Here is a 9678-nt window from a genome sequence, read left to right as displayed (position 1 = left end):
AGATAACAAGCCAGAGACCAGATACCCCAACTGATTTCAGAAATCATCTTTGAGTTGGTCTAAATCAGTTAGGCTCCTAGGCAAGGAAGACTAGACACTTCTTATTTTGATGGATGCCTTTTCCCCATTCTTGTCTCTTTGTGAAGGAAGGCCATGTTACTGAGAAAGGCAGGCAAACTTACAAATTTTTATCTAAAACCTGAGATTTTCCTACAGAAATCACCAGCCAGATCTGTCATAAATCAATAAACCATAACCAGAGAGGTCCAGCTGCTGGCAGACTTCTGACAGGAGCTGCACCCACCAGGGCCAGCACTGGAGAGATCTCTCTGACCCTGTCCCACCATGCTCCTCCTACCATGTTTGCCCAGGTGCATTCTCTGTTCCTTGCTTGGCTTTAGCAAACCTGGCTCTTGGTCATGGGAACGTACATTTGAAGGCTCTGCATTGAAGGCAGCAACTGGTAGCTGCACAGGTGCCACAGACTCGAACAAAGTCTCTCTAATAGAGAAAGCACAGCAAGGCTGTGCTCAGTTTCCAGTTCTGCAGTTTCTTCCTCTAAATGGACTCAGAGAAGGCGTCTTTGATAGAAGTGCTGAGCCAAGAGACCCATGGGGAGTAAGGGATCTACCCCTCCTGAAAACACACTGTTCAGCTGGAGCAAAGGACACAGTACATACTGACAATGCAAAACCATATAGATACCTGTTCCCCACAGATAACTTGAATCAAAAATGAAAAGGAAGAAGAGGAAACTTAGTAAAGGTCACACCTATGATCATGGAAGTCATCTTCCATGGTTCAGAATGAGGACCAGGAGCAATGGCACCTTGGAAAACACTCCAATGTTTTAATATCTTTGAAGAAAACAAAAAGGCATTAATATCAATGTTCTGTATGAGAAGAGTACTGGGGAAGCACTGACGTCTGCAGAATACTTTGACAAGAGACTGTGCAGAGATAAGGAAGTCATCAGTTTCTTTAAAGAATCACATCTGTTAGAGAGCCTGTAGTGCAGAATAATTCATTAAAGCAACTGAATCATTCTTCATTCTCCTTTAGACACTCATGACCAGCTTCATACAGCCCTAGGGCCTCCTCCGTTGTTGCCTTCTTTCCTTTCCAATCACAAACTTCATGCTCCTCATCACTGGCATTTCCAGCTCACCTCTTAAACACACATACAGACACTCTATAACTACTGTGTAGCATCTTCAAAGACTATCGGATTTGGTATCCTTGTGTTCTGATAGTGAAGTATACTTTTGCATTAAGGATATTTCACAGTCCATGCAGGGTTCATAAAAATCTGTGAGGCCATAATACTTCTGCAATCTGACCAGCATCCATAACATAATGGAATCCCTCGCATAATGCCAAGGTAGACTGCTGCACCCACTTTCTGCTGCCTTGACAGCACAATTTGTCCACTGCACCAAAGCCAAGCAAGGAATTGAGAACACACCTGGACAAATGTAGCAGAAGGAGTAGGAACTGACTGGGTCAGAAAGCTTGAAGGCAACATAGTGTAAACTGTTCTATGTCTTTCTCAATGCTTGGCTCCTACACTAAGATCATTCAAAGAACTGCAAATTTTCCGAAATTTTTTGCCCAGAAATTGAGTGCAGGCCTTTAGGTTGTAGGTTTTAAATTTGTTTATTGGCATTGAGCTTTGGAGAATTACAGAACTATGTCCACAGGAGTTTGGAAACCTTCAAAAGAAGGCTCTCAAACCATGGGCATGTCATGGAACTCTCTCCAAAGAACAGGTGTGAACCTTGAAACCTGCAGCTTTGCATACTTTTCACAAAAGGGCACAAATAACTAGTGCAGCTTATTTCTAGCTAACACTCCAAAAATCCACTCAACCCATCGAAAGAGCCTATTATCTTCTGAACCTTCTTGGCTCAATACCAAAGCTCTGATTCTTACTTCATCTCTCCTACTCACCTTACTGAATTGAGAAAGTCTCACCAGCACTCCAGGCATAGTGACTTCTTTGAATCACAACATCCTGACTTGTAAATGCAAATCTAGCCATTAAGCAGATAAGCACTCATGGAAGTTGAAAACTGTTTACAAGTTGGTAAACTGGCTCAACCAAAACCACAAAGACTTCCAGATCTGAATGCTGTGGGTTAGGAATCCTCTCTAGTGTTTACAAAGAATCAAAACCCAAACCAGAACCTAGCGGTAAAGTTTGGGGTCCTAGATAAAGCAAGTTCCACCAGAATAATTGTGGTGAAGCTTCAACTACATGTAATATATTTGTGGACCCATTTGTCAGGCATTATGTGAGATTCTTAATTTTGGCAAAGCCACTTACTTTCTCTATTAAGTGGCAACTTTGATTACACCCAAGGAGCTCCTTCTTGGTGGAAGGACCAAACAAAACTCATTTTGTATCGAAATAGTTCTGGTAAACTGACCTGAGACATTGCAGTAGCTTGGAAGAGCTGATCTTTGTGGAATACCTTGAACACTGCCAGACATGGGCAGGAGGCTACACTCAAAGTCAGGATATTTCCTAAAAATCTTGTGGCTGTACCTTTTCCATTTAACATAGGACCAAGCATACAACTGGAGATGAACCATGAAGCAAGTGATAGAGACCTACCCAGAATTACTGAGCACAGGCTCAGAAGCTTAAAATTAAAAGGCATGTGGAAGAAGCAACAATGTAAAACAGATATTCAGTGTTAGACACAATTCTGCTCCATCTGCACCAGCTATTTTGATGACACACATACACATATGTCCGGTACACAGATGTGCCATCCTTCTGGAAGCTGCATGGGAAGGGAAGATTTCTTCCTTTTGAGGAAAGGTATCAGAGATTCTTCTTCTTCCTCTGGCAATCTCATCAGTCCCTTCTCTTGCTTCCCTCCCTTTCCTCTGCTGTCTTCTTTGGGTAGCCTTCCTTTGCTGAGCTGTAAAGGACAGGACACAGGAAGCAGCTGGCCAGTTCACAGATGAGCAGAACCATAGTCCCTGAGTACTTGGAGGGAAAGGACCTGCCACACAGGGTAGTTCCCTTCCTGGACACTGGTGTGCTCAGTCAAGGGGATAGTCTCTATTTAACAAAGTTCTTTTCTGCTCTCTGAGCTTATTCTTCTCCCAACCCACAGTTCTGCTGTGATTCTATCTCCTCGTTTTACTGCACATAGAGAAGGTGAAAATATTTGCTCCCTATAGACATCAGCTATTTCATCCAGCACCGAGACCCAAGCAGAGATAACAGTTTGAAGGAAGGTGTAATAGCTGTCGAGGGGCCTATCTGCTAAATACCAGAAAGACTTCAGGAACACTAAAGGTAGTTCTAAAATTTCTGTCTCTCTATCCACTCTGAGGATGTGTTACACCACACAGTGTTATGGGGCTGAGCTAGGTAGAGTACTCACCTAGCTGTTTAAATAGCTGTGGGACACACTACAGCAATTATGCGTATTTGTATTCCATAGCAAACAACGAGATGATGGAGAGCCACATGACAGCAAAGACACAAGGGTTATGGAAGGGTTAGAAACCACAGGAGTACATGAGAATGGTCACATAGGAATTAGAGCTTCTCCCCCCAAAAAAGGTGGCAGGATCAATAGCCCAACTGAAGTGCATCTACACCAATGCACACAGTATGGGCAACAAACAGGAAGAGCTGGAAGCCATTGTGCAGCATGAAAACTATGATATCGTTGCCATCACAGAAACATAGTGGGATGTCTCGCACGACTGGAGTGCTGCAATGTATGGCTATAAACTCTTCAGAAGGGATAGCAAGGAAGGACAGGTGGTGGGGTAGCCTTGTATGTTAGGGAGTGTTTTGGTTGTCAAGAACTTGATGATAGTGAAAATAGGGTTCAACGATTATGAGTAAGAATCAGGTGGAAGGCCAACAAGGCAGATATCATGGTGGGAGTCTGCTATAGACCATCCAACCAGGATGAAAAGGCAGACGAAATATTCTATCAGCAGCTGGGAGAAGTCTCACGATCAGTAGCCCTTGTTCTCATGGGGGACTTCAACTTACCAGATGTCTGCTGGAAATGCAATACAGCAGAGGGGAAACAATCTCGGAGGTTCCTGGAGTGTGTGGAAGATAACTTCCTGACACAGATGGTGAGTGAGCTAGCTAGGGAAGGTGCCCCGCTGGCCCTCTTGTTTGCGAACAGAGAAAGACTTGTGGGTGATGTGATGGTTGGAGGCAGCCTTGGGCATAGAGATCACAAAATGGTAGTTTTCAATTCTTGCAGAAGTAAGGAAGGGGGTCAGCAGAACTGCTACCTTGGACTTCTGGAGGGCAGACTTCGGCCTGTTTAGGAGCCTGGTTGACAGAGTCCCTTGGGAGGCAGTCCTGAAGGTCAAAGGAGTCCAGGAAGGCTGGACATTCTTCAACAAGAAAATCTTCAAGGCGCAGGAGCAGGCTGTCCCCATGTGGCAAAAGACAAGCCAGCAGGGAAGAAGACCAGCCTGGCTGAACAGAGAGCTTTGACTGGAACTCAGGAAAAAAAGAAGAGTTTACAACCTTTGGAAGAAGGGGCAGGAGATTCAGGAGGACTACAAAGATGTCGTGAGGCTGTACAGGGAGACAATTAGAAGGGCCAAAGCCCAGCTAGAACTTAATCTGCCCACTGTAGTAAAAGACAATAAAAAATGTTTCTATAAATCCATTAGCAACAAGAGGAGGGCTAAGGAGAATCTCCATCCTTTATTGGATGCAGGGGGAAACAAAGGGACAAAGGATGAGGAAAAGGCTGAGGTTCTTAATGCCTTCTTTGTCTCTGTCTTTAGTAGTAACATGAGTTGCCCTCCAGCTACCCAGCCCCCTGAGCTGGAAGACAGGGATGGGGAGCAGAACGAAGCCCCTACAATCCAAGGGGAAATGGTTAGCAACCTGCTACACCACTTAGACACACACAAGTCTATGGGGCCAGATGGGATCCACCCAAGGGTACTGAGGGAGCTGGCAGAAGTGCTCACCAAGCCACTTTCCATCACTTATCAGCAGGCCTGGCTAACCGGAGAGGTCCCAGAGGTCTCTTTAATATCTTTATCAATGATCTGGAGGAGGGGATTGAGTGCACCCTCAGTAATTTCGCAGACAACACCAAGTTGGGCAGGAGCGTTTATCTGCTTGAAGTTAGTAAGGCTCTGCAAGGGATCTGGACAGGCTGGCTCAATGGGCCGAGGCCAGCTGTATGAGGTTCAACAAGGCCAAGTGTCAGGTCCTGCACTTGGGTCACAACAACCCCAGGCTTGGGGAAGAGTGGCTGGAAAACTGCCCGGTGGAAAAGGACCTGGGGGTGTTGAATGATAGCCAGCTGAATATGAGCCAACAGTGTGCCCAGGTGGCCAAGAAGGCCAACAGCATCCTGGCTTGTATCAGAAATAGTGTGGCCAGCAAGACTAGGGAAGCAATTGTCCCCCTGTACTCAGCACTGGTGAGGCCGCACCTCAGATACTGTGTTCAGTTTTGGGCCCCTCACTACAAGAAAGACACTGAGGTGCTGGAAAGAGTCCAAAGACGAAGCTGGTGAAGGGTCTAGAGCACAAGTCTTATGAGGAACGGCTGAGGGAACTGGGGTTGTTCACCCTGGGGAAAAGGAGGGTCAGGAGAGACTTCATCACTCTTTACAACTACCTGAAGGGAGGTTGCAGTGAGGTGGATGTCGGTCTCTCCTCCCAAGTAACAAGAAATAGGAGGAGAGGAAATGGCCTCAAGTCATGCCAGGGGAGGTTTAGATTGGATATTAGGAAAAATTTCTTCACTGAAAGGGTTGTCAAGCATTGGAAAAGGCTGCCCAGGGAAGCGGTAGAGTCGCCGTACTTGGAGGTATTTAAAAGATGTGTAGATGTGGTGCTTAGGGACATGGTTTAGTGGTGGGCTTGGCAGTGCTAGGTTAATGGTTGGACCTGATGCTCTTAAAGGTCTTTTCCAACCAAAACAATTGTATGATTCTACGATTTACACCATAACATACATTGTTCTGGCTATGTGTGCAGAAAGCTGGGCAATGTCTGGATCTCATGCTGTGGTTCTACCAGCCAGGAATCCAGAGGGTAACATGTCAGTACTGCAGCCAAGCAGGGGATCTCCCACTTCTTGTGCTTGCAGGCACTCTGGCCAGAAGCTGCTTAGACCCTACTGTTTCCAGACCACTTTTCTTCTCCTTCTAGAAGAGTCAGGATGAAATAAAGTCCTGAAGAGTTCATCATCAGCCTTATGCTGATCTTCCCCTTGCTGTGAAACCATGGCTCACAGAGTTCCCATCCACAGCACGAGTGTGCCAGGGAGGTTTAAATTGGATATTAGGAAACATTTCTTCACCAAAAGGGTTGTCAAGCATTGGAACAGGCTGCCCAGGGAAGTGGTTGAGTCGCCATCCCTGGAGGTATTTAAAAGAGGTGTAGATGTGGTGCTTAGGGACATGCTTTAGTGTTGGACTTGGCAGTGTTAGGTTTATGGTTGGACTTGATGATCTTAAGGGTCTTTTCCAACCTAAATTATAATATGATTCTACAGGTCTTTCTTCTAAAGCATTCCTGAACTTGCTTCTGAGAAGAAGACAATATAGTCACTTCTCATACCCTGCTTGTCACATGGAACAGCAGGATTAGAGTGTTTAGAGAAATACCCATCAAGAGGTATCCCACATCACTATTTATTATTCCCTCTCTTAGTATGCAAACATAAACAAACACAGCCCCTTGCCAAAATTTACACCTGCCACAGAGAGAGACTAGGGAGCAAGGGCAGGCCTCCTGGCTGCACGTCCGTGGCTGTGGGGAAGAGCTGCCCCACATTTGCACAGCAGCCACTGTCCTGCTGCTTCCCAGCCATCTGCTTCACAGCCATTTGGATGATCTTGTCACCTATGAAGATGTACTGCCCAGCTTTCAGGAAGTATTTGGTCACAGAGGCTGTTAGCTTAGGAGAGAGAGTCTGAGAAAGGAGAACAGGCTACCAACAGTCAGGTCCACATAAGCAGTGACAGAGAGTTTAGGAAGACTTGTTCCTTACTGTACTGAGGAGAAAAGGGCATTTGTTTACCAGAAGTTGCCTTTCACATGACCCTCTCAAAATCCAGCGGAGGATCCGTTGCTATGTTTGAACAGAAGCTCCCTCTGGTAGCCTGGGTGGGAGAGAAATAAGAGTGAACATTTTTCCAGAAGCAGCAACTACTTTCCCTCTGCCATAATCACATTGTACTCCTGAAGAAGGAACCACCCGATAATGGAACAAAGTCGCTCAGCATTGGGGGTAAAGAAATAGTGTAACAGATCTGATGAACCTGTCTGCAAGAATCCCACAGTTCTAATCTTCAGCTCTTCTGTCAGCTGTCCTGTCTTCTAGAGGTGCTGCAGCACACAGAATCACAGAATCACAGAATCACAGAATCACAGAATGTTAGGGATTGGAAGGGACCTCGAAAGATCATCTAGTCCAATCCCCCTGCCGGGGCAGGATTGCCTAGACCATATCACACAGGAACGCGTCCAGGCGGGTTTTGAATGTCTCCAGAGAAGGAGACTCCACAACCTCTCTGGGCAGCCTGTTCCAGTGTTCGGTCACCCTCACCGTAAAGAAGTTTTTCCTCATATTTATGTGGAACCTCCTGTGTTCCAGCTTGCACCCATTGCCCCTTGTCCTGTCAAGGGATGTCACTGAGAAGAGCCTGCTCCATCCTCTTGACACTTGCCCTTTACATATTTATAAACATTAATGAGGTCACCCCTCAGTCTCCTCTTATCCAAGCTAAAGAGACCCAGCTCCCTCAGCCTCTCCTCATAAGGGAGATGTCCACTCCCTTAATCATCTTCATGGCTCTGCGCTGGACTCTCTCTAGCAGTTCCCTGTCCTTCTTGAACTGAGGGGCCCAGAACTGGACACAATACTCCAGATGCGGCCTCACCAGGGCAGAGTAGAGGGGGAGGAGAACCTCTCTTGACCTGCTGACCACACCCCTTCTAATACACCCCAGGATGCCATTGGCCTTCTTGGCCACAAGGGCACACTGCTGGCTCATGGTCATCCTGTTGTCCACTACGACCCCCAGGTCCCTTTCCCCTACGCTGGTCTCCAACAGCTCTGCCCCCAACTTGTACTGGTACATGGGGTTGTTCTTGCCCAGATGCAGGACTCTACACTTGCCCTTGTTATATTTCATTAAATTTCTCCCCGCCCAACTCTCCAGCCTGTCCAGGTCTCTCTGAACGGCTGCGCAGCCTTCTGGCGCGTCAGCCACTCCTCCCAGTTTTGTGTCATCAGCGAACTTGCTGACAGTGCACTCTAATCCCTCATCCAAGTCATTAATGAATATATTGAATAGAACTGGTCCCAGAACCGACCCTTGCGGGACTCCGCTAGACACAGACCTCCAACTGGACTCTGTCCCATTGACCACCACTCTCTGGCTTCTTTCCTTCAGCCAGTTCACAATCCACCTCACTACCCGATCATCCAGACCACACTTCCCCAGTTTAGCTGCGAGGATGCTGTGGGAGACTGTGTCAAACGCTGTACTGAAATCGAGATAGACCACATCCACAGCTTTACCATCATCTATCCACCGGGTAACATCCTCATAAAAGGCTATCAAGTTGGTTGAGCATGACTTCCCCTTGGTGAAGCCATGCTGAGTGCCCCTAATGATCCCCCTATCCTTGATGTGCCTAGAGACAGCACCAGATGTCACTACGGAGTGGTAAGGATACACCTGTAGAAAAACACAGGCTTGTCTCAAACATGTCTTTGGAACTGCAGAGGTTATGAATAAACAAGTCACAGAAGTTGCACTGCCAGGGACTTCCCTCCCCAGAACTTTTTCAGAGCATACAGAAAACTGCACTAGGTCCATTTAGAATAAGAGACTCTTGAGATTCTCCTAAAAATAAAATGGGACCTACAAGATACATCAAAGGGAATATTGCCTTCAAATGCTAACAGAAGACAGGAGCTCAGCTCCAGAGAAGCCTCACTGTTATTCCAGGCAGCTGTACCCAGAGTGAACACAGCCATGCCAGTGCTACGGGTGATGAGAGTTCATTTGGACTGTGTGCTCTCAGTCCCCTTTAGTAAGGTTGTCATTTGATCCTTCAGTGTCTTTTTGTCTCAGTCTGTGTATCTAATCTGCAGAAAAAAAGTCTAAGAAAACCACGCACAAGTTCAACAGAGAAAACCTACTCTTAAGATGAGCCTGAGGGGAGACAACTACCCTCAGAGCTGAGCAGTTTGTCTGTCTTGCCTACTTAGAAACTGGGACAAAGCTCCAAACAGGCAGAAAGCCTCTCCATTGAGATGAACGTGACTTGAAAAGTCTAGTGCATTCTCTCATGTCCTTGTCCCTTTGTAGGACATGAGAACTCTGGATGACCCTCCAGTAGATTACCACTTCATGATTCAAAAAAATTCCTACTTTCCAGCAGACAGCTTGCCAGCCTGGATAGGTCAGCCACTGCCCACTGCAGACGCACAAAAAAGCTCTACTTCGTCCTGTAGTTTGGAGTAGGAATAATGGAAAACAAAGGTGTCTCATAGTTACTCACCTTCAGCATCACCAGTGAATACTAGAAGAAAAAACAAAACAAACAGACTTCTCATTAGCCTCTTTAAACTTTTTTTTGTAACACAGTGGTGGCATAAGGGCTCAGGACCGGTTACTGTAGCAATTAAACCCTCAT

Source organism: Nyctibius grandis, chromosome 5 (genome assembly GCF_013368605.1).
Source record: "Nyctibius grandis isolate bNycGra1 chromosome 5, bNycGra1.pri, whole genome shotgun sequence".
Classification (NCBI taxonomy): Eukaryota; Metazoa; Chordata; class Aves; order Nyctibiiformes; family Nyctibiidae; genus Nyctibius; species Nyctibius grandis.
The sequence above is the reverse complement of the archived record's forward strand: the minus strand, read 5'-3'. Positions refer to the sequence as shown.